Genomic DNA, 25311 nt, shown 5'->3' on the forward strand with positions numbered 1-25311 from the left:
GAAGAAGACTTCCCTTTCATATGACTCTGAGGTCATTTTTCATGGGTTCTTGGTGGGTTCCCTTTCTTGTCTGTGAAGTGTTTTCCTGAGAAGGATGCAAGGGAAGTAAATGTTTTGAGGCTGTGTGTGTCTAAAAATGTCTTTATTTTATACTCATCCTTGATTATCTCACAGTTCGGCTGGGTATAGAATTGTAGACTGGAGACTATTTTCCTCAAAATTTTGAAGGCATTACTCTATTGTCTTCCAATTTTTAGGAAAGAAGCCAGAGCATAATACAGTGTACACTCAACTGAAAGGCAGTATAGGCCTTTTAGAATGAGTTATTTGAGTGATACCCCTTGGAAAGATAAAGTTATTACAGTGATGTCTTCTGAACCATAAAGGAAAAGATAAAGTTGAGAGAGTTTCATTTTACTCCCATCTGTTAAATGGCAGTAGTTCAGTCCTTTCTAGGGATATTGTGGAAATAAATATTTAAAAATTTAAAGGTACCTGTAACTATCAAATAGAAAATCACTTCTTGGGGTGAATGGCAAACTCTGTGGTAATAGCCATTTATGTTTGTATTTTAAAGCACTTTATCATGATAGGATTTTCCCAATCACTATCCTTTAAAAGCCAAATGAATGTTAAATTCATGTGATATATGTATTTTAATATTAATACTTGGATTTTTCTGGCTTAAAGTTTTCATAATATAACATTTAATCCCATTTAAAATGGAGTCCACAATGAAAAAGCCTCATTTTGATTGCCTTTGTAAGCTAAGTATAAAGAATGAAATCAGCAAATTGTAATTTTTGAAATAAAATGCCTTTAATGTTAGATATGTTAAGACTGTTTAGCACTGTAGTCGAAGTTTGCAATTATTATTATTATTATCATCATTTTTTATTTTTTATTTTATTTTATTTTTTTTTTGAGACGGAGTCTCACTGTGTCGCCGGGGCTGGAGTGCAGTGGCCGGATCTCAGCTCACTGCACGCTCCGCCTCCCGGGTTCACGCCATTCTCCTGCCTCAGCCTCCCGAGTAGCTGGGACTACAGGCGCCCGCCACCTCGCCCGGCTAGTTTTTTTGTATTTTTTAGTAGAGACGGGGTTTCACAGTGTTAGCCAGGATGGTCTCGATCTCTTGACCTCGTGATCCACCCGTCTCGGCCTCCCAAAGTGCTGGGATTACAGGCTTGAGCCACCGCGCCCGGCCCATTTTTTATTTTTGAGGTGGAGTTTCGCTCTTGTTGCCCAGGCTGGAGTGCAGTGCTACAATCTTGGCTCACTGCAGGCTCTGCCTCCCGGGTTCAAGCGATTCTCCTGCCTCAGCCTCCTGAGTAGCTGGGACTACAGGTACCCACCATCATGCCCAGCTAATCTTTGTATTTTTAGTAGAGATGGGGTTTCACCATGTTGGCCAGGCTGGTCTCGAACTCCTAACTTCAGGTGATCCACCCACCTCAGCCTTCCAAAGTGCTGGGATTATAGACGTGAGCCACTGGGTCTGGCCAAAGTTTTTAATTATTAAAAACTTTTTTCTTTTTCTTTTTCTTTTTTTTTGAGACGAAGTCTTGCTCTGTCGCCCAGTCTGGAGTGCAGTGGCCGGATCTCAGCTCACTGCAAGCTCCGCCTCCCAGGTTCACGCCATTCTCCTGCCTCAGCATCCGGAGTAGCTGGGACTACAGGCGCCCGCCACCTCGCCCGGCTAGTTTTTTTTTTTGTATTTTTTAGTAGAGACAGAGTTTCACCGTGTTAGCCAGGATGGTCTTGATCTCCTGACCTCGTGATCCGTCCGTCTCGGCCTCCCAAAGTGCTGGGATTACAGGCTTGAGCCACCGCGCCCGGCCCTAAAAACTTTTTTCTTAAAAGCAGAAACCATTTTGTTAGGGATAAAAATTTTTTTAAAGTTAATCTACCTTTTTTGCAAGAATTTGCACTCAAGTAAGAGTGTCATTTTTATATTTGATTGTAATAATATTAGTATAATGATTAAAATGAGGTAATCAATAGAAAACATGTATAAAATGGCAAGCACTAATTCTTAACCCACTGCTAATTGCTTCTAGGAGGTTGTCTTAGCATTGGTTACTATGGTTTTTCCTTAGCCTTTATAAATTATCACGAAAGACAAAACTGTTCCTCCTCCAGTTACTAAATTAGTTCCTATTTAATGTTGAAAGGTATCTTGCAAGATTTATGATTCAGATTTTATAGTAAGTCTTACTTTAGGATGTGCTTTTCTAGTTATATGGGTACCTTTTTGGCCTTTTCCCTAGGGACATTAATCCTTGGCTGGAAAGAATAAACTGTAGTCCTCCATAGCAGCTGACTGCAAACTGCAACCATGACGCCTTAGGCTGCTAAAACAAACATTTCTCAACCTTATAGCACAGACTTCCTGTTTTTAAAGCTTTTCTAACCTTCCTGAGAAAAAGACCAATATAGCTGTGGTTACATCCTGTGTGTTTTTTTTTTTTTTCCATTAAAAAAAACTATTGAATTTTTCTAAAGCCCTTGAGCATAAAAGTGATTAATGCACCAAAAAATGTAAATAGCACAGGGCTCATGTCTGATCTTTGCTAGTTCTTCAATAAAAGATAATAGAACCAGGTTGGTTTTTAATGCGTCTCTGTTTGTTCAATGTCTGCTACAATTGGAATGTCAGGAAAATCTCACATTAAAGGACCTGCCCTATTCTGGAGAGATTGTAAAGGAAGCATTTGGCAGTCATTTCCTTTCACTTAAGAGAATGAACATGCTTTACATTATAATCGTTTACACATACCAGAGTCAGCTGGTACGGTTCTCATATTCTTCACTGTAGGGTCAGCTTGCTCTGGAGATTGGAGGAGATGATCAGTGTTTAGATTTTATTGTTGGAATCAATCAGATGATGTAAACGTTAGAAGTTAGCCCGTGCCTTCCTTTGTACTCACTCAGTTGTTTCCTGCAGCCCAAGTATTTGCTCTTTTAGTTAAACTTCAGAATATATGTTCAGCATTTGTCATTATGACAGTCTCACTCACTTCTAATCCCTTCAAAAGAAAACAAGAAACCACCCTGTGTTGTGTAGGTCAAACATTCTTGAAACTGTGTCTTTTGATTTTTGTTTTAGCCAATGTATTATATAATGTTTGAGTGTATATTTTTAACTGGAGTCTTCTGGCATTTTCTAGAGAGCAGTCATTGGCTTTTAGGCAGGCAGTTCCTGGATCTGTAATGCTTGCTACCTCTGATGTTGACACTGGCAAATGGTACTCATTTAATTTTTTGAAACATTTAAATGTATGTATTTTTTTCTGAAATACACGTGTGTAATTTTATTTTTAAATATTTTCATTTATTGGAGGCATAATACTAGAGAAAACATATCTCAGTAATAAAGGGCAAAATGATATTTTGAATTTCTTTACATTATTTTAATAAGTCATACAATTATCTGTCTGATTAGTATTTTGAATTCTTAGGATATTGATTCCAGTTGTGGTTTTGAGTTATCCTTAAGATTACTTCCAATACATTTGGCTGGATCTCCACACTGATTTTATCATATATCATCAGTTCAGAATACATGAGGGGCCTCATTTTAAACATCCCATTGAGGCCCTGAGTCCCTGAGCTCTTTAAAAAACAAAACTCTCTTTGTTTTTTAAATCTGTAACACTTTTCCAAATGAGAAATTTCTGTTCTTAACTCTGCTTTGGCTTTTCAAGGTATCACTGTATTGGAATTTAATAATTTGATCTATATAGTCTGAGATCTCTAGTGAGTTTTGAAATAGAAATGAAAATGTCTTTAAACACATTTAAAACATATGCCATCTAAGAGGTCTTGCTCTCTGTCTGAAGGTGGTTTAAGGCTAATTTTACATCCTACGTCAATGAGACGGCTGGACACTTCCAAAAACTGAAACCTCCAGGCCTGACCTTCGATTGATGACTAATGTCAATAGCGGTTTTCTGTGATGCCCACGGGAGCCCAGTGGAAAGTTGTATTTTTTTATGGAATATATTTTTATAATGCTGATAAATGTATTTCATGAAATAATACTTTAAATACTTATTAGCAGTTTATCACTCTTTTTTTTTGTTGTTTGTTTTTGTTTTTGTTTTTGAGACAGAGTCGCACTCTGTCACCCAGGCTGGAGTGCAGTGGCTCGATCTGGGCTCACTGCAGCCTCCACCTCCCAGGTTCAAGCGATTCTCCTGCCTCAGCCTCCCAAGTAGCTGGGATAATAGGCGTGCGCCACCATGCCCAGCTAAGTTTTGTAATTTTAGTAGAGATGGGGTGTTGCCATGTTGGTCAGGCTGGTTTCGAACTCCTGGCCTTAAGTGATCCACCCGCCTTGGCCTCCCAAAATGCTGAGATTACAGGTGTAAGCTACTGCGCCTGGCCTATCACTCTTAAATACATGTTTGGGACTATGACTGGGTACGGTGGCTCGTGAGGAGATCGAGACCACCCTGGCTAACACGGTGAAACCCCGTCTCTATTAAAAATACAAAAAAAAAAAAGGCCGGGCACAGTGGCGGGTGCCTGTAGTCCCAGTTACTCGGAAGGCTGATGGCATGAACCTGGGAGGAGCTTGCAGTGAGCCGAGATCCAGCCTGGGCGACAGAGCAAGACTCCATCTCAAAAATCAATCAAACATACATATATATATATATATTTGGGACTATGTTGGAAAGGTAACTAATGCCCAGCCTTAATGTTGTACGTATGTTATTTCACTTTAAAGTATGCTATTCAGAGTTTTACTAAAGGCCAGTCTTGGGGTTGTTGTTGTTGTTGTTGTTGTTTTTTTTTTAAAATAATCGGATGTTATTTCTAGTTATTTTTCAAGAGTATATTATGTAGATTGCAACAGTATCTAGAAATTAACTCGTACATTTTATTATTAAATATAAAAGAGTAAATAAATACTAAGATTATGGCATTACCAGACATAAAAACTCACTTATCTAATACTCATGGAATATTTGGCTAATTATTATAACATTATTTTAATGTGTTTATGGTTCTCTGTGTCTTTTTCTGTGGATGTAATTATCACCAACCTAATTGATTTAATATTTTATATTTCTGTTCCTTAGCACTTTCACCTGGAAAGAAGCATATGTGGATAATAGATCATTAAATATTGGCTGAATGGAAAGTGATATAAATGGATAGGTAATTAGGAAGGTTATTTTAAAAATTTATATTAATATATGTCTGACCTTGATTTGCATTTAAGACTGTGAACTATGGATTAGATGATAGTTACCTATTACCAAAATAAAATGATGTGAATCATTCAGTAGTATTGAAAGCTAAGAGGTATTTTATATTTTAATGTCCTAATTCTGATTTCATATATGTTTTAGAATCTAAGTCATAATAGAAAGCGCATACTCTTAATACTTACACCAGGGCAACAGATGTATCCTGAGACTGTGCTGGGGAAACCAGGACACAGGGGGAAGAACATTTTGATTTGGTTTGGGATTATTTGAGAGTGTCTGTGGATTGCCATTATGGCAGAACCCACAGGGCATTTGCAAATGTGGGCCTCTTGCTAAGAAGCAAGCTTAGCCGGAAAAATCAAATTCTGGAATCACAAACAAGAAGCAGCTTGAGAGTGGATCTCTTCACTGATGAGAGATGGCAGAGTGTGTGATAAGAGGAGGCTTGACAGGGACTACCTGTATTTAGGGGAAGTCATGGAAAGAGAGAATGACCGGAAAGGTAGGAGATCCAGGAGAGTGCAAAATCCAAAACCAAACCAACAAAAAACCAGAATATGGGAATAGGACCAGGACCCACTGTTGGTTAGAGTCTAAGTTGTACAGCTTTTGGATGGCTGTTTGACTCTCTGTGAAAGAGTGCATATTCATTGAACCAGGGATTCCTTCACTGTAGAAATATATGTATGTACAAAGAAATTTGTTGTAGCACTGTTTATGCGTAAAAAATGTGAAAAAGACTCAATAAGGGGCTTGTTATATAATAATTATGAGACTCCCATACTGTTCAGTTATGTGCAGTTATAAACAGGAATGGGATGTTAATGGTCTGCTCTAAAGTGAGAGAAGTGAGTTGCTGTATAACATAAATAGTAGGATTTATCTTTGTGACATAAAAAATCAACAAGTGAACCCTCAGACAAATGAAAAATATGTTTTTATGTATGTGTGCACGCTTTTGTACATATGTTCTAGAGAAGAACTTGGTAAACCTTCAGCCTGTTAAGTGGAATTGCTTGGATTTTCCGTAGGAACATAAACTCTAAAACAAAATCTGTAAGAGGGCTGGGTACAGTGGCTCATCCATAATCTTAGCACTTTGGGAGGCCAAGGTGGGTGGATTGCTTGAGCTTAGGAGTTCAAGACCAACCTGGGCAACATAGAGAGACCCTGTCTCAATAAAGGAAAAAAAAATTAAAAGAGCTTCAAAAATTTTATATTTTTCTTTTAAAAACTCTAGAGTTTTTGTTATCTAGTGACATTTTGGTGATTTGGAAAAGCAAAAGAAGTAGATCGTTTGCTTAAAATTGTAACTCCATGTATTAGTATGTTTTCATGCTGCTGATGAAGACATACCAGAGACTGGGAAGAAAAAGAGGTTTAATGGACTTACAGTTCCACATGGCTGGGGAGGCCTCACAGTCATGGCGCAAGGCAAAGAAGAGCAAGTCACGTCTTCTATGGATTACAGCTGGCAAGGAGATAGGAGAGCTTGTGCAGGGAGACTCCTGTTTTTAAAACCATCAGATCAGCCGGGTTTGGTGGCTCATACCTGTAATTCCAGCACTTTGGGAGGCTCTCATCTCTACTAAAAATAGAAAATTAGCTGAGTGTGGTGGCATGCGCCTGTAGACCCAGCTACTCAAGAGGCTGAGGTAGGAGAATTGCTTGAACCTGGGAGTTGGAGGTTGTGGTGAGCGGAGGTTGCGGTGAGCGGAGGTTGTAGTAAGCCCAGATTGCGCCACTGCGCTCCAGCCTGGGGTGCAGAGAGACTCCACCTCAAAAACAACAACAACAAAAAAAGCCAAAAACATCAGATGTTGTGAGATTTATTCACTATGATGAAAACAGCATGGGAAAGACCCGCTCCCATGATTCAGTTATCTCCAACCGGGTCCCACCCATATCACATGGGAATTATGGGAGCTACAAGATGAGATTTGGGTGGGGACACAGAGCCAAACCATATCCCTCCATATTCTGTATAGGACAGTTGTTTCATCTTACCCTTGGGAATGTGTTCCAAGGCCCCAGTAGGTTCCTGAAACTGGATGGTACTGAACCCTGTTTTTACTATTTTCCTACACATACCTACCTATGATCAAGTTTAATGTATAAGGAAAATTAAGAAATTATCAATAACTAATAAAATAGAACAATTATAACAATACATTGTAATGAAAATTATATCAATGTGGCCTCTCAAAAGTATCTTACTGTGCCTTAGTCACCTGTTTTTGAACCGTAGTTGACTGAGGGTAACTGAAGCCTTGGAAAGCAAAACTGTACATAAAAGGGGAGTACTGTGATAACAGATCAAATCCCTTCCACCCTGGCATCCTATGTGGACATAGCTAACTGGTACTAATACAACCCTTGAATCCGGCACTGTTTGCGTGGTGACTTTGGGGTGTTGACATTTTGACATGGGAGAGCTAAATTACTTGGTCTGAATGGTTGTACTGGATAATGCTATAGGAAAGAATGTTGTCTCTAACTTGATAGTTATAATTTTGACCCTTATTAATGTTATTAAATGAGTGCTACTGTTTGAACTTTCATGTAAAAATGCAATCTCCTTGCTGCCTCGGTGGTCTTAGGAAGTGGCCCAAAGTTGCCATCTTTAGAAAATATGGCTAAGATTGTTCCTTTGCTGTGACAGAGCAAGGTGGTGGAGAGTGTAAATGCAGGGTGGTTGCTCCTGGTTAAGGGTCTGGAATAATGTGGGTCCTGTTCAGCTAATGCTAAGGTTCCCTTTCACATTTCTCCTGTGTGCTGTTTCTGGTCATAGCTTTAATGTTAGTTTAACTAGACTTTCGATTTAATTATAACTGTTAGGATAAAGTCAGATGTCAGCTCACTTGGCTGCATGCTGAGGCCTGTAGAATATGGAGTGCTTTGCTTCCAGCCACATCTGTTGTCTCCTCTCATTATCTGTTAATGGTACTCAACTTGACAGGGTTGTTTTGATAAACGATGGGTGTTATGGAAACCAAGAGCTGGAATTTGTGTGGAATGGAGCTTAGGACAAAAAGAAGCAATGGCGTAGACCAGGCCAGGGAGACAACATGTGGGAACCAAGGAATCCCTTGTGGAATGCTGACAGTCATAATGAGTATTAATTTGGGAGGGATGTGGTATATCTAATATTTTTTTATTTACCTTGCATAATCTTTCTTTTACTTTTTCATGTGGTCATGTGCAAAACACCTGAAAAATTGTATTTTTTGTTGTAATAACTTTGATTTCTCCTCTTCACAAAGTAATTTACAAACTCATACTAATGAGGGTTAAAACAAATGTTTCACTTTGAGTAGACCCACCATTGAGTTCCTAGGTGGAAAGAATTCTTTCGAAGGCTTCCATGTCAGGTCTGTTACTTAGAGAAAAAAACCTGAAAATAAAGTAAGTTCAGTGTAAAAGGGAGGTAAGAATGAACTCCCTTCATTTACAGCAGAATTTGGTAGTGCTTTTGCATTCTGAGGGGCTTTGAAGACAAACTAGTGTACAAAGTACTTTCTAAGTTTTATATTCTGCTTATATTGCTCTGTGTGTGTACAAGATTTAATCCTCTGTCCAGTTTACCTGTGGCTGTTTGCATATCCCTTAAAGGCCGGGTAATAGGAAGAACTTAGCTTGAATAAACTAGCAATGGCTTCTATACTTCATTAACTCTTAAAAAAAAGTGTAGCTTGGAAATAGGACCCTAATGAGGATCTCCGTGTTTTTGAGTAACCCCAGGCACAATTATTTATATCTTCATAAAATGGGATAAAAGTCCTTTTTACTAGATTTCTTAATTTTTCTTTGTCTTTTTTAGAGACTAAGTCTTGTTATGTTGCTGGACTCAAACTCCTAGGCTCAAAGGATCCTCCTGTCTCAGCCTCCTGAGTGGCTGGGACTACAGGCGTGAACCACCACTCTTGGCTTACTAGGCTTTTGAAGGTTAATAGAAGAGATTTGTTTTTTTGTTTTTGAGATGGAGTCTCGCTCTGTCACCCAGGCTGGAGTGCAGTGGCATGATCTCGGCTCACTACAAGCTCCACCTCCTGGTTTCACGCCATTCTCCAGCCTCAGCTTCCCTAGTAGCTGGGCCTACAGGTGCCCGGCACCACGTCTGGCTAATTTTTTGTATTTTTAGTAGAGACGGGGTTTCACCGTGTTGGCCAGGATGGTCTCGATCTCCTGACCTCGTGATCCACCCAACTGCCAAGTGCTGGGATTACCTCCCAAAGTGCTGGGATTACAGGCGTGAGCCACTGTTCCCGGCCAATAGAAGAGATTCTTATTTGCATACATGCTACTTATTTGAGATAGGCTTCTTTGTGCCAAGAAATGTGCAGAGAATATATGGAGTGAGTAAAGCAGTGTTGTTGACCTCAGTTCATTTATTCATTCCACAGATTTGTGTACCTGATACAAATCTACATGATGAGGAAACATACAGAACTCTATGGAAGTGTTTAGAAGGGGCTATGAGTGTTAATAAAAAAAAATCACACCCATGAATTACAAACCGAGATCGATGCTGTGAAGGAGGAACACAGTTCTATGAGAACTTAAAGGAACTTGACCTAGAATGGGGTCTCAGGGGAAGCGTCTCTGAAAAAGTGATGTTTGACCTGAGATCTGAAGGAGGCTTTAAATGGTCTGTGAGTGGCTGTTGGGGGCTGCAGGGAGATTATTCCTGCTCTAGTGGGAAGGAGCATGCCGATCTGTGGTAGAAATCCCTATACCTGGGGGAAGTGGAAAAACTGGTGTAACTGGAAGGTGGGGGGCTGGGCGCAGGTTGGATTAGCAGCGGGTGCAAGATGAGCACAAAAGAATTTGAGTGGCATAAAATGCTGTTAAAGCATTTAGAATCCCTGAGAGACTAGGTACAGTGTGAATTCAGAATAGAGCAGTTTGCTTCTTCTCACCAGCCTATTCCAACTCAGTATAAACCAGCACTTTTAAAATGGTCTGTAGAAAAGAAAAAAGAAATTCTTTTCAGCCTGTGCCATGTGTCTGGATATAGCTGGTTAGAAAATTGGAAGTGTGTCCAAGTACAGGAGTAGCTTTGTAGCAAGGCTTTAGGATCAGTTTCATCTCTGACATATATGGAGTAATCTCATAGCCACTTGGTTATGAAGCAGATTTTCAAGTCACAGGTCCCCCTCAGGATGGTTTCACTGAGGAATGGTGTTTAGTGGAGCTTATAGCAGAGCTAGATTTGCACTACAGACCATCTCTGATTTGCATTGATCACAGCCACCTTTCGGGGGGGGGGCAAAGACATTATGCCTCATCAGCTCTTGCTCAGTACATGTGCTGTGTTAGGAGTTTGAGACAGATATTTCTACGTCCTGTAGAATAACTTGATTTGTCTTTAAAAAGATCAAGAGTTATCTTTAAATAGCAAACGTGCATGTGCATGTCTGTTTGGCTATCTGTGGCAACAAAACAGGACCCCTGGGTTCTATTCAGCCTGGCCCCACCCCCATCTTGTTGAGAGACCATAGGCAAATCACTTCAATCTGTCTAGATTTCTCTGTTTATTGGAAAGAGAGTACCCGATAATACAGCCACTTTATAGGGCCTTGGAAAGTCTAATTAACATTTATGAAGCTATTTGAGAGTTTCATGAAACTTGCCTGGAAGGGGAAAGGTGTAATAGTGAAGATACCAGAAGTAATCATTTAAATTTTGAGCTTGTACCTTTCTAATTTGGGTTGACACTGAGTGAACTTAATACTTAGAATTTGTATTTTATAGGAATACATTTTAAAAAATTCCTATACAATGTCTTCTTTGAGAGGACAAAATGATCTTGGCTATCACCACTAGAGAATACATGGTTTAAATGTACTTTAATTTTAATAAAATTTAGCAAGTTGATATATATATATTTTTTACCAGACTTAATTGGGGGTGGGTAAGAAATCAGTTTGAAATTAACAGTTGGTAATCTTATCACCACTACAGAATACATGGTTTAAATGTACTTTAATTTTAATAAAATTTAGCAAGTTGATATATATATATATATTTTATCAGACTTAATTGGGGGTGGGTAAGAAATTAGTTTGAAATTAACAGTTGGTAATCTGTTAAGATGCACAGAAAAACTGAATTAATGAGGGAGTCTGGAATCTGGTAGCTGGTAGGTTATATGTTTATTTAAAGCCACATGGTAAGGAATGTGCATTTATTTTGCTTCCTTAATAGATGAATTTCAATCATGCACAATTTAAGTATGTCTTGTCTAACAGATGGATCTTTATTTACTTGTGGAAAAGGGATTGGTGAGATTTTTAAACAAATGACTTACAGAGAATTCTTAATGTGTAAGGAAAACTGGGGTCAGGAGTGTTGTTTGACACCAAACAATGCTGCTTTCTCTCGGTGCATCTTTGAAACAAATGTTTAGCTTGTCTGTGATTGTTGGTTGTTTCATCCGTATTTGTTAGACGTCAGAGGTGGTTGGCATTAATATTCCTGGCAGAAGCAGAGGCAGCTCTAGGATGTGTGAAATGCTGATCACTCACAGGGATGCGCTGCCTCTTTAATGTCTTGCTTGCAGATGCATTTTCTAGCTGACCACGCTATTAAGAGCTGCCATCAATCACGCAGCCTCCCAGTTCCGGCTGTCGGAGGGGAGGGAGGACTGGATGTGGGGGGTGGAGGCCGGCCAAGCAACGAAGGAGATAAAATTGCAGCTGGCATTGTGTGTGTGTATGTGTGCGCGCGCGCGCGCGCGGCGGCGGCGGCCGGCAGGGGCGCGCGTGGAGCGGGCTGGGCTCCAGCCCGGGTTTTGCCGGCCTCCGCCGTCGCGGGGAGGCTGCTCTTTCTCTCCCGGCGTCTGGGTCACCGGCATGTGGCAGTGGTGGCCCGGCCTCCCGGGCTGAAGGAGCGCGAGCCGAGTGCCGCGGCCGTGGGCAGCAGGCGCGGGCCGGAGCGGCCGCATCCCTAGCGGGTGGGGCCCGGCGCGGCCACCGCCTCCCGGAGCCGCCGGGGACCTGCGCTGGTGCGGTGCTGTCCTGTGGCCACTTAGGCTTCCTTTTGTTTTAGCAAGTGCACTTCACTCCCCAAGTCCCCACCTGTCCGCCCGCGCCGCCCCTTTCCACGGTCCGGAGTTGGCGGGGCCCTGCGCTGGAGGAGGAGGACGACAGGCCCCGCAGTCTCAGATCGTGCCGCAGGCGGGCCGCAGGCAAGTGGCCGGCGGCCTCGTGCTTCGAGGGGGACGCGAGTCTCGGGCCGGGCCAGAAAGTTGGACAAGTGCGGGTGAGGGGGGGCTTTCGGGGTGGATGCACGGAGTGTTCCAGCCGACCCTAGAAAGTTGGAACTTGGGTGTTCCCAAGAATGATGATGGCTTTCCAGGAACGGGGAGTCAGTATTTGCCGTGTCCTATTGCATTTCTGTTGGGCTCACTAGTTTTTAAGTCGCCCTAAACTCTGGAAATCTCAGTTAAATAAATCGAACAGAAAACATTTTTTGGGAGGGGAGGAGGTGTAGAGAAAACACTATTTAAAAATACAAAAAAAATTTTTCTTCTGAAAGGAAAGTGCTTTTGAAGTTGAGCGGAGTATAATGCAGAAGTCGCTGTTTAATCAGAAACTTCATTGCATTACTGTGGAATAAATTGAAGTTTAAAAATAAAATGAATCTGATGGATTTGATTTGAGGCTACTTAAGTGACAAATGAAATTTTCTTCTTGGACCAAACTACCGTTATTTTGCCAGAGTAGCTAAAATGTGGAGGTAGTCTTCAAGATTGTTTTATGTTTAAATTGTTAAGAGAATTTTTTAGTGTGAGATGCTGTCTTCCTTGTTTCTCCTCTCGTTTACTCAACTCTTGTTTTCTGAAACTGTAGGGAGACCTGCTTGACCACTTTTTGTTTGCTTAGAAAGAAACTCCTGTAATAGGTTACTTTGTTTTACTTGCAGCCTTTAAGCTTCCCTGGCGCACATGTGCCCCGCGCTCTGTGGGCATTGTTTGGCTGAAGGCCTCTTAGCCACACGGAAAATCTAGAAAATGGTCTGTGAATGAACACGGGTGTCTACAGAGAAATTCCATTTTCCCTTTGAAATTGTGTGCCTCTGTGTTTTAAGACTGAGACACTGAGTAAAAGTTGAGAACAGATTTAACGAAGTCCTCACTTCGCCAAAATTACTGTTTTGAGTTCTGGCTTTTTTTTTTTTCCTCTCTTTCTGGAAACTCCAAATTTAAAGTAGACATGATTTGAAACCTTACAGATGGGAACAATATCCCATGTAAGCACGTTGATCTGTGGGCAATTGTTTCCAGAAGCACAACTAACTCTACATTTTTATGCATGTGTTAGATTTAGGCTCTAAGAGGCAGTTGCCTTTGTGAATATTTATTTACATTGCCTAGTAAATTACACAAGGCAGATTTTTAGATGCTTAACAGCAACTTCACAATAGTGTGGGGCCAGCAGATTTGAGCTTGTATTTTTTTTTTCTAACTCTGTAATTTAGTAGTGTTTAAACTATTTTATAAAGATCCCTGGGACCAGTGAAAGATGGTTTTTCAGTCCAGAGCACTTGAGCGCTCATTGTACTCCGGCAGGCGCTGGCGCTTGGCAGGCTGCACTTGAAATGTTATTTGATCTGGTTGCGTGATAGAATTGACTGAGATTACACTTTTTCCCTCCCCGTGGCTGATGAAAGCAATGCATCAGCGAGAAGTGTTCAATAACATATTTAAAGACTTAACCCACATTTATTCACTCTAAGGTTTCCAGAAAAAGGCCGTTTAGATTTTTGTCTTGTTTTGTGGTTTTGCATTTATGAATTGAGGCAAGAGCTGACGTAATGTAGCTGTACCACTTCCTTTGTGTGTGTGTTTTTATAGCGTGTAGGATATGTTCCAATCTACATGATTGTGATTATTTCTGAAATGCCTGAAAGAGGGAGGAAGGGAGTGTGTGTGTTCGTGTGTGTGTATTCCCCTCACCCCCATTCCGGTACCTTCAGCTATATGGCAATTTATTTTTTACATTGTAGGTTAGGGGAGGGAAGACTGTGATGGTAAACCCCATCAACTTGTCAGTAAGGTTCAGTGAATTGCCTGTGTGTGATGCAGACTAGCTTTTCATTTTAATTAGTGCAACTGTGTACAGCTGTTAGGTCAGAATGCATTGGCTGCTCCTACAGGGTAGTTTTATCTTACACTGCAGGTTTTATGGACTTGACTGGCTGTGTTTCTTAATCCCTCTCCCATGCCACCGTGCTTGCTTTTAAGCAAGTGATAGAACAAGACAAGCTTTTGTTTACTTATTTAATAGTTTACTTGTGAGAGATTTATTTTTGGTTTTGAGGAAATTGGTAAACCATGTAACTTATTAGTAAGTATTATATTTACCATGCTTTTCCAAGGCCAAAGGGTTTTGCTTGCTATTGTGTAGTCTGAGAAGCTGATAGAGCCATCCATTTTATAATTACATAGGAAGCCAATATTTTGTGTAAAAATCAACAATAAAAAATGGGTTCTTTGTTTGCTAGTCTAGGATTAGTTTGTAAAACTCAAACAGAAATAAATGTTAGCATCATTGGAGATAAGGTCGCTAGAATGTTCCCCCCTCGTGTCTTACCTCTTGTTAACATTGTACAAAAGGACCTGAGCAACCCATTGACCAACAGCAGTTTGGCCATGGGCTGGGTGGTAAATGGAAGCTTTTAGAAATGTCTGCTCAGGGGCATGTGTGACAAACTTTATGTTTTATAGTGTTATTGGTTTCAAGTTATTAGAAAGTATTTATGAGTAGATTCGAGTCTTTGAATATAGGCATGTAACAAAAGTCAGGCTTTTCAGGCTGTAACACAGATTGTAATGTGACTGACATAGGTTCTCAATGGTCTGGTCCCTTTATTGTCTGTTTTCCTATTGAGTAGATACTACTGTCCAGAGCTGCTATTATCTACTGCATTTATTTTTATTTTTATTTTTATTTTTTTTGAGATGGAGTCTTACTCTGTCACCCAGGCTGGAGTGCAACCTCTGGCTACATTGCAACCTCCGTCTCCCAGGTTCAAGTGATTCTCCAGCCTCAGCTTCCCGAGTAGCTTGGGGACTACTCGAGAAGTCCCAAGTAGTGCCACCCACCATTCCTGGCTAATTTTTGTATTTTTAGTAGAGATGGGGTTTCACTATGTTGGTGAGGTTGGTCTCAAACTCCTGCCCTTATGATCCACCCGCCTCGGCCTCCCAAAGTGCTGGGATTACAGGCATGAGCCACCGCGCCCAGCCTATCCACTGCATTTTTAAAAAGGAGCAAAAGTCATAGACACAAACTTGATTGAAATCTGTTTATAACTAAAGCTGCTATTATACATGTGGTACCTTTGTCAGAGGCCTAGTTTGCTGATAGAAGATGGGGGCTGAGGGTTGTTGGGGGAGTGACATCTCGTGGGGGTGGCTGGGTAGAAAGAGAGCTTGTCTTAGACTAAGATTTTTTTAATTCATTGGAGAAATTGATCCATCTTCAGACAACCTAGAATGAAGCAGTAGAGTGCAGTATTTTCTAGAAAATGTGATAATATAATTGTAACTTATGTAGAAAATGTTTTCTCTAATTAAAAGAAATTAAAACATTTAGATTGGCAGCAGACTGCTGAATCCAAGGAAGAATGGAGGGAATAGGTATCCTATATCCAGTTCAAACAGGTTATGTCACAAGTTCATTTGTAAATCTTTTTTCAGGTTATGTTATCCAATTCCACATATTAATGACGATTGGGGTCTTAGACTTGCCCTCTAAAATCTAATTAATCCATGAAATAGTTCACATACTTATCTATAATAAAACACAATAATGTCGATGTTTAGTCAATAGGAAAATTAGCATACTTTTACTCAGTTTTTAATGTTATCATTGAACTCTGTTGTAATTCATTAATTTATTCAGTACAGCGTAGTGGTAAATAGGCTGTCTGAATTTGAGTTCTATTCTTAGTTCTACCACTTACTCACTGTGACACGTGGGTTAAGTTATTTAGCCTCTGTGACTGTTTTCTCATACCAGAATAATGAGTCTCCTTACAGGATTTACGAAATGCTTAGGACCATGCTTAGCATTGGAAAACAGTGAATAGTTAATATAATGAGCACTAATTATGTACTAGGTACTATTTTAGTTGCTGAAGATACAAAAAAGATGAAGTCTCTGTTCTCATAGCATTTATTTTCCAGTGGAGGAGGACAAAACAAATAAAAATGAGCATGATGATTTGTGAAACTTACATTGCTGAGCAGGTCAGTGAGCCATGATTGCACCACTGCACTCCAGCCAGAGTGACAGAGCAAGACCCTGTCTCATTGAAAAACAAAAAACTAGAAAACATTTAATTTTAGAGTGTTAATCAGAAGCTCCTTGTTAAGATAATAAGAATATAATGGGTAAGTATGGGAGATCATTATAAAAGTAAAGTGTTGGGACCAGGTGCGGTGACTCACATGTGTAATCCCAGCATTTTGAGAGGCCATATTGGGAAGATCTCTATCTCTGGAGTCCAGAAGTTCAAGACTAGCCTTGGCAACATAGCGAGACCCTGTCTCTTATCTATTTAAAAAAATAAAAATAGAAAAAGTAAAGTGTTTATGCCATTAATGATTCGAAATAATCACTTGTTCTAAAGCTGACCAATTAGATCTGTCTCTCATATCTTGTTTTCCACAAGATGAATGAGCTTTTGTAGTTGTAATTTTAAGAAAGGGTTCATTTATATGTGAGTGGTGGGCTTAAAAGGAACAAAAGAATGTAAATATACTGTGTATTTGAAAAATTGCTTAAGTCAAAAGCCTCCAGATGGTGTGTGCTGCTGTATTCACAGCTGTATTTACCAGTAGCTTACCACATTATCTACCAATGATTTTAAAATAGCTGGGTAGAAACAGTGGTATATTCAGGTCTCTGCTGGTTTTGAACCTCAACAGCAGTGGTGACTTTACTTGTGTGCCTTTTAATAAAATGACAGTGAAAGTACCTCCTTTTGCATGTTCCTCGGGATTTCTTAGTTGGGGTAGTTTATGTTTTGCACAAACAACCTGAGTTTTACATACAGAAGCAGATAATCAAGTTATTTTTATGTGGTGATCTCTCAGGAATGAGGCTGGAGAAATTCTGCTGATCTATATCACTCTAAGATGTTTTTGTTGTTTTACTCACCAGCTTTATCATTTTAAACATTTAAAAAATGTTAAATATAGGCTGTTGCTCTGCCTAAGGAGTACCATTCTTTATTCCTTTACTTTCTTAATAAACTTGCTTTCACTTAAAATGTTAAATATATGTAATTGATAACATAGATATATAATATTATAAGGTGAGTCTTATGTGACGACATTCTTTGACATTACCAACAAAAAAAGACAGGCCCTTCAATACCCAGATCTACTCCCTAATATGAACTTTTTTTTTTTCCTATTCCAAAGATTTAATACAAGTTCTTCTTTTGGAAGGAGTGATGCAGACACGTTTTCATCTTATGTGTATGTTTTTTGGCCACTTACCTAGCCAGCTTCCTTTCTTTCAGAGCCTGTGCTCTACAGATCGTAATTCTCACATAATTCTTAAAGTAAATGTTCAGTAATGAAATATTCACCTTTCTCGATATGTTAGATGTTCGTGGAAAGGACTGTAATGGTGTTTACTCTTAAGTGTGTTGAGTGCAAGAGCAATTTGAGTTTGGATCTTATTATTTTTTTCAGTAGTACATCCATTACATTTTATTTGCATTTTTTTTTCTTTTTGATAATTTCAACTGCTTTTATTTTATTTTTTATTTTTGAGACGGAGTCTTGCTCTGTTTCCCAGGCTGGAGTGCAGTGGCGCAATCTCAGCCCACTATAACTTCTGCCTCCTGGGTTCAATCCTGCCTCAGCTTTCTGAGTAGCTGGAACTACAGGCGCCTGCCACCACGCCCTGCTAATTTTTGTATTTTTAGTAGAGATTGGGTTTCACCATGTTGGCCAGTCTGGTCTTGAACTCCTGACCTCAGGTGATCCACTCACCTCAGCCTCTCAAAGTGCTGGGATTATTGGCATGAGCCACTGTGCCTGGCCTTCAGCTGTTATTTTTAGATTCAAGTGGTACATGTGTAGTTTTGTTGCATGAGTATATACTGTGGTGCTGAGGTTTGGGATATGAATGATCCCATTAGCCAGGTAGTGAGTGAGCAGAGTACCCAACAGTTAGTTTTTCAACCCTTCTCCCGCCTTCCTTCTCTAGCAGTCCACAGTGTCTATTGTTGCCATCTTTATGTCCATGAGTACCCATTGTTTAACTCCCACTTATAAATGAGAACATGTGGTATTTGGGTTTCTGTTTCTGCGTTAATTTGCTTAGGATAATGGCCTCCAGCTACATCTGTGTTGCTGGAAAGGATATGGTTTCATTCTCTTTAAAGGTAGTATAGTATTCCATGGTGTATATATGTACCACATTTTCTATTTGTTTGTTTATTTTTTTATTTTTATTTTTATTTTTTGAGACGGAGTTTCACTCTGTCACCCAGGCTGGAGTGCAGTGGCCGGATCTCAGCTCACTGCAAGCTCCGCCTCCCAGATTTACGCCATTCTCCTGCCTCAGCCTCAGGAGTAGCTGGGACTACAGGTGCCCACCCCTGCACCTGGCTAGTTTTTTGTAGTTTTTAGTAGAGACGGGGTTTCACCATGTTAGCCAGGATGGTCTCGATCTCCTGACCTCGTGATCCGCCCTCCCAAAGTGCTGGGATTACAGGCTTGAGCCACTGCGCCCGGCCCACTGATCTTTTTCAGTATCTCCATAGGTTTACTTTTCCAGATGTCATATAGTTGGACTCATACAGTATGTAGTCTTTTCAGATTGGTTTACTTCTCTTAAGGTTTCTCCATGTTTCTGTGAGCATGATAGCTCACTACTTTTTATCACTGATAATATTCCATCATGTAGATGTGTTGAAGTTTATCCGCTTACCTACTGAAGGACATCTGGATTGCTTCCAGGTTTTGGCACTGATGAATAAAGCTGCTTTAAACATCTGTGTGCAGTTTTTTGTGGTGAGATGAGTTTTCGGCTCCTTTGAGTAAATACGAAGGTGTGTGGTTTCTGTGTTGCATAGTAAGAGCATGTTTAGCTTTGTAAGAAACTGCCATGCTGTCTTCCGAGGTGTCTCTATCATTTTGCATTCCCACAAGCAATGAATGAGAGTTTCTGTTGTTCCACATACTTGCTACCATTTGGTGTTGTCAGTGTAGTGGATTTTGGACCTTCTTAGTTATTAAATTTTTTTTTCATGGAACTGCTCATTTTTGATGCCAGCTCTATTATAGTTTTTATTTTCTCTACTATTTGTCATGGCGCAGGAGAAACGAGGACCATAAATCTTATGTATTACATGTGCCTCATTCTCTGTCTTGTAAGCGGAAAGCGTAAAGTTTAGATTTAAAAAGGAAGAATACAATCAAATTAGATTCTTAAATGGGCATAATTCTGGTACAATGATAGGTTAGGGTTCATGTAAAATATGCTACAGTAAGCCCTTTGTATTCTTGGCTTCTGTGTCATTTAATCAACTATGGGGCAAAAATATTTAGAAAAAACACAAATTAAAAAATATAGCATTTATATTGTATTAGGTATTATGCGTAATCTAGAGTTTTGTTTTTTTTTTTTTTGAGACGGAGTCTTGCTCTGTCGCCCAGGCTGGAGTGCAGTGGCCGGATCGCAGCTCACTACAAGCTCCATCTCCCGGGTTTACGCCATTCTCCTGCTTCAGCCTCCCAAGTAGCTGGGACTACAGGCGCCCGCCACCTCGCCCAGCTAGTTTTTTTTTTGTATTTTTTAGTAGAGACGGGGTTTCACCCCGTTAGCCAGGATGGTCTTGATCTCCTGACCTCGTGATCCGCCTGTCTCGGCCTCCCAAAGTGCTGGGATTACAGGCTTGAGCCACCGTGCCCGGCCTCTAGAGATTATTTTTAAAGTATACTGGGCCGAGTACGGTGGCTCACGCATGTAATCCCATGGGTGATCTCCCACTTTGGGAGGCCTAAGCGGACAGATCACTTGAGGTCAGGAGTTAGAGACCAGCACCAATATAGTGAAACCTTGTCTCTACTAAAAATACAAAAATATTAGCCAGGTGTGGTGGCGGGCGCCTCTAGTCACAGCTACGTGGGAGTCTGTGACAGGAGAATCGCTCGAACTGGGGAGCAGTAGTTGCAGTGAGCCGAGATCACACCACTGCACTCCAGCGTGGGTGACAGAGTGAGACTCCATCTCAAACAAATAAACAAACAAACAACAACAACAACAAAACAGAAAAAAGTATATGGGAGAATGTGAGTAGGTTATGTGCATATACTGTACCATTTTATATAAGGGACTTGAGTGTCTGGCTATTGGTATCTGTGGAGATTCTGGAACTAATTCCCCTTGGATACCAAGGGATGACCGTAGTATTAATTTGTTAGTGGTTCCATATAAGTGTTATTTCTTCTCAGTTTCCCTGTGTTCTTCATTTTCCAAAACGTTTCATTTTGTAAAACAAAGGTATACGTTTCAATTTTTAGAAATAAACCCATTCTGCTAAGGTCTTTATTTGCTAGATCTATGTCAAGTTAAATGTTTGTATTATTTTCTTTGTTTATTGAGGACCGTTTATTTTAATGATCAAGGAACTCAGAAATGCAGAAGATTTGATCCTGTCCTTGGAGTTTGTAGTATATCCAGTAATAATCGCAGCAGTGCATATTCAGGGGCTTACTATGCAATGGGTACTGTGCACTTTTTAGAGGAGGTTAGAACTGCTTCCAGGGTAAGCTAAGTTAGAGCGTTTGACTCTGCATTTATCCAGTACTAACTACTTGTTGGAATTTAACATCAACCTAATTGTGGCGTATAAGTACCCAGTGCCTTGGTTGTTAAGATGGTTTGGATAGGCTCTCCTGATGGTTCGTTAATTCTTGATATAGGTCCTTAACTTTATTTTTATCATGGACTTCTTTTAGTATTGGTGTAATATATGATCTTTCTCCCACAACGTAATTTGTGCCTGTTTGAGTACATACATTGCAGTTGGTTTATGTAACCCTTGAAGCCTATCCATGAACCCCCTCATTAAGAACTCCTTATTCTGGTGAGCCCTAAAAAGGAAGGCTTTGCATTTCTTATTTTTGGTAGGTTTGCTTTACTTGTATTGATTTGAGGCCATTGACTTGTATGAACATTTGTGGAACAGTGTTTGTGTGTGTACTGAATTGTTTATAAAGGGGTTCCCAAGGCTGCTGTTCACCGTATTAAACTGCTTTCTTTATGAGGACATAGAGGATAAACTTTTCTCAGCTCTTGGTACCAGAAGAAAACAGACCTTTGGTTTGTTTTCTAACTTACAGATTTAGAATCCTGTAACTCATCAAGTTTCCTTTGAGCCATTTGCTTATAAAATTTTGGCTGGCCGGGCACGTTGGCTCATGCCTGTAATCCCAGCACTTCGGGAGGCAGAGGCAGGTGGATCACGTCAAGAGATCGAGACCATCCTGGCCAACATGGTAAAGTCCCATCTCTACTAAAAATACGGAGATTAACTGGGTATGGTGGTGCACGCTTGTAGTGCCAGCTACTCAGGAGGCTGAGGCAGGAGAACCCCTTGAACCTGGGAGGCAGAGGTTGCAGTGAGCTGAGATCGCACCACTGCATTCCAGCCTGGCTACAGAGCGAGACTGTGTCTCAAAAAAAAATAAATAAAGTAAAATAAAATAAAATTTTGGCCACATCTGACAAAAGGTACAAAATGAACACGAATACATACTTTCATGTAGCAGCTCATTCATGGTTTCATCTTTTCGATTCTCCTCCTCTTCCACTTTTTCCTTTGTTGCAAGGAAAAGAGAAGCAATATTGTATAAGTAAAAGTAAAGGCTTTGTAGCCTGTGTGACCTGTGAGACTAGATGTTAACCTAAGGACTATGCCCAAAGGTAAATACTTAATACTTCTTAGCTTTTGTTCTCCACCAAATACCCTCATCTGTTTTTAAATTTTATTTTACATTGTCTAAATCTCAGTAAGCTACCTTCAACCCCCTTTAAAGCCATCCTTTAAAACTGCCTTTCTCTCTCGATACAAAGGTTTAATTTCTGCCTAGAGACAGTCAGTAAAGAAATTGTGTAGGCAAGTGCTGTGGACTGAATTGCATTGCTTCAAAATTCCTATGTTCAAGCCCTAGCTTCCCTTTCCCCAAGTGCTGTAGTATTTGGAGGTGGAGCCTTTGGGAGGTAGTTAGGTTTACATGAGATCCTGAGGGTGGGGGTCTTCATGATGGGATTAGTGTTTCTATAGGAAGAGGAAGAGAGACCAGAGCTGACCAGTGCTCACTCTGACATGTAAGGACACAGCCCCAGAAGGTGGCCATTTGCAAGCTAGGAAGAGCCCTCACTTAGAAAGTGAATCTGCTGGCACCTTGATCTTGGACTTCCAAGCCTCCAAAACTGCAAGCGATAAATTTTTGCTGTTTAAGCCACCCAGTTTGTGGTATTCTGGCGGACTAATACACAGTATAAATTTTATACATGCAGAAGACGATCAGCACAGAGACTGAGCTTTTTGAGAATGAAATGAGGATTATACTTCTCTTGGCAGAAGACTTTACACCTACTGAACAGCCTTTACTGGCCTCTAGTTCCATCTTTACAACTACCTTATGAAGGAGGCAGAACAGCTGTTAGCCTCTTGGGTTACACAAAATGAGATCCAAGTGTAGGGCACTTCACTGAGTTTCCCACATTTACAGTTTCCATTTTGGAAGTGGCTAAGTCTGTTAGTAGTTTTTTGGTTTTTTTTCTGTATCCATTGCTCCTTCCATGGGCATCTTGATTTGTCAGTCTTGTAATCGCTTTGCTTAGAAGAATATAACCTTTATTTTTAGTCCCTGTGGTGATTTGATTTTCAAGGTGAAGAACTCTCACTTCTCACATTCTGGCATGGGAACTGAAACTTCAGTGGGGAAATTATTGAATTATCTTTCTTGTCTCAGGGAAAAAATATGAATTCCTTGGCCTGCTGTTTAGATTTGAAGTATAAAATTTCTTTGAAGTGTCATAACTCTAAGAAATGTGATATTACCTGAATTAGTACTTGTGATATTGTATCCTTTCATTTTTATCCAGGTGTTGGTTTGTTACTCAGTCTTGCTGATGAATGTCTGTAATAGGATAGAGGAGTTATTTGTAGCTATCTACAACCAGAAATTTGCTGTTTATTTTAGTCAAAGTGATTCCAGTATGTCTTCATCAAAGGGATAAAGCAGGAATGTCAGAAACTATAAACTTTAGCCAACTAAAGAAGAAAAACAACCGAACCAGAAGCCAAAAACTGCATCCTCAATTCTGCCCGTCATTCTGAAAGAATTCTGAGTCTCCACAAAGTTTATATTCATAAGCCGTCAGAACATACTTAATTTGCTCCATTTTCCATTGAAATTTCAACAAAGAAACTAAAAAAAAAAAAAAAAATTTTACTTGATTAAACTATTTCTTTAGATTAAAAGCTTGGAATAGATTTTAAAAAAAGCTTTATTGAGAGAAAATTCCTATATGAGATAGCTCACTCATTTAAAAAGTATGCAAATCAATGGTTTCCAGTATATAGCTGCTCCTTGACTTAAGATGGAGTTGTGTCTCAGTAAACCCATCCTAAGTTGAAAATACACGTCGAAAATGAATTGAATTCACCTAACCTACCAACCTCCATAACTTAGCCTAGCCTACCTTACACATGCTCAGAACACTTGCATTAGCCTACAGTTGGGCAAAATTTTCTAACATAAATCCTGTTATATAAGAAAGTGTTGGATATCTCATGGTTTATATGTATGAATGTATAGATGGATGGACAAATGGACAGACAGATGGATATTTTGTCCATTGGCATGATCATAGCTCCCAAGCTCAAGTGATCCTCCCACCTTAGCTTCTGGTTAGCTGGGAGGCTACAGGTGTGTGCCATTATGCCTGGCTAATTTTTAAATTTTAATTTAATTTATTTTTTTTTGAGATAGAGTCTGTGCAGTGGTGCAATTTCGGCTCACTGCAACCTCCACCTCCTGGGTTCAAGGGATTCTTCTGCCTCAGCCTCCCAAGTAGTTAGGATTACAGTAGCAGGTGGTGCGCCCAGCTGATTTTTGTGATTTTAGTAGAGACAGGTTTCACTGTGTTGCTCAGGCTGGTCTTCAACTCCTGAGTTCAGGTGATCCTCTTTGCCTTCCAAAGTGTTGGGATTACAGGCATGAGCCACCACGCCTGGCTTTAAATTTTTTGTAGAGGTAAGGGTCTCATGTTCTCCAGGCTCCTCTCAAACTCGTTGGTTCAAGCAATCCTCCTGACTTGGCCTTCCAAAGTGTTGAGATTATATAGGCATTAGTCGCTGTGCCCTGCACTGAAAGTGAAAAATGGAATAGTTGTATGGGTTACCTAGAGTGTGTTTTCCACTGAATGCGTATTGCTTTTGGACTGTTGTTAATTTGAAAAAATCATATGTTAGACCATCTTCAATTGGGGACCATCTGTGTTCATAGAGTTGTGCAACCAGCACCATATAATTAGAAATAGATTTTTGTATGACAGTTCTTGGTGATTGAGTGCTGTTAGGTTATCTTTTTGTGCAAATTTGTACTTCTGTGAATAAGACTATAACTAAACTAAAACTAAATGTGTACTTCTGTACTTCTGTGAATAAGAATATAAGATGTTTTACTATTGCAATATATAATTAAAACCTTGCTTTTGTGTACTGTGGTCTGACGTAAGGGAGTTAACTTCAGCCTAAGGTTATTAGATCCTTCAATGACTGATGACTCCCTTCAAGTTATGTACAATGAAGCAATTATGAATATGGTGTGAAAATGGGATGCAATCTCTTTCAACACATCATTTGGAGAAATTACAACTCTCCCCAAGTATTGTATATTCAAGTATGTTAGACACTGACCATTTTCAGCAGTTTGTTAAAAGAATTTATTTATATATTGTAGAAAGTCAGAGTCAGCCTTTATGTCTCAGATTTGGTGAGTTTCTTAGTATTAATTCCCAATTGGTTAATAAACGTTGAATGGACC

At 39.9% G+C, this 25311-nt stretch overlaps 1 protein-coding gene across 5 annotated transcripts in view; it reads left to right on the forward strand.

Annotated features, from left to right (window-relative positions):
- Positions 1 to 25311, forward strand: part of RERE (arginine-glutamic acid dipeptide repeats) — a 476263-nt gene that overhangs the window by 106069 nt on the left and 344883 nt on the right. Inside the window, exon 1 of one of the 5 annotated variants that reach the window (XM_033228493.1) lies at positions 12006 to 12408. The exons of the other annotated variants lie outside the window; for them this stretch is intronic. The gene's annotated coding sequence lies outside the window, so the exon portion shown is untranslated. Of the gene's footprint in view, positions 1 to 12005; positions 12409 to 25311 lie in introns of those variants that run through there. 5 annotated transcript variants of the gene reach the window in all.

The sequence above is a fragment of the Trachypithecus francoisi genome, unplaced genomic scaffold (assembly GCF_009764315.1).
Source record: "Trachypithecus francoisi isolate TF-2019V2 unplaced genomic scaffold, Tfra_2.0 Lachesis_group12, whole genome shotgun sequence".
NCBI classification, from domain to species: Eukaryota; Metazoa; Chordata; class Mammalia; order Primates; family Cercopithecidae; genus Trachypithecus; species Trachypithecus francoisi.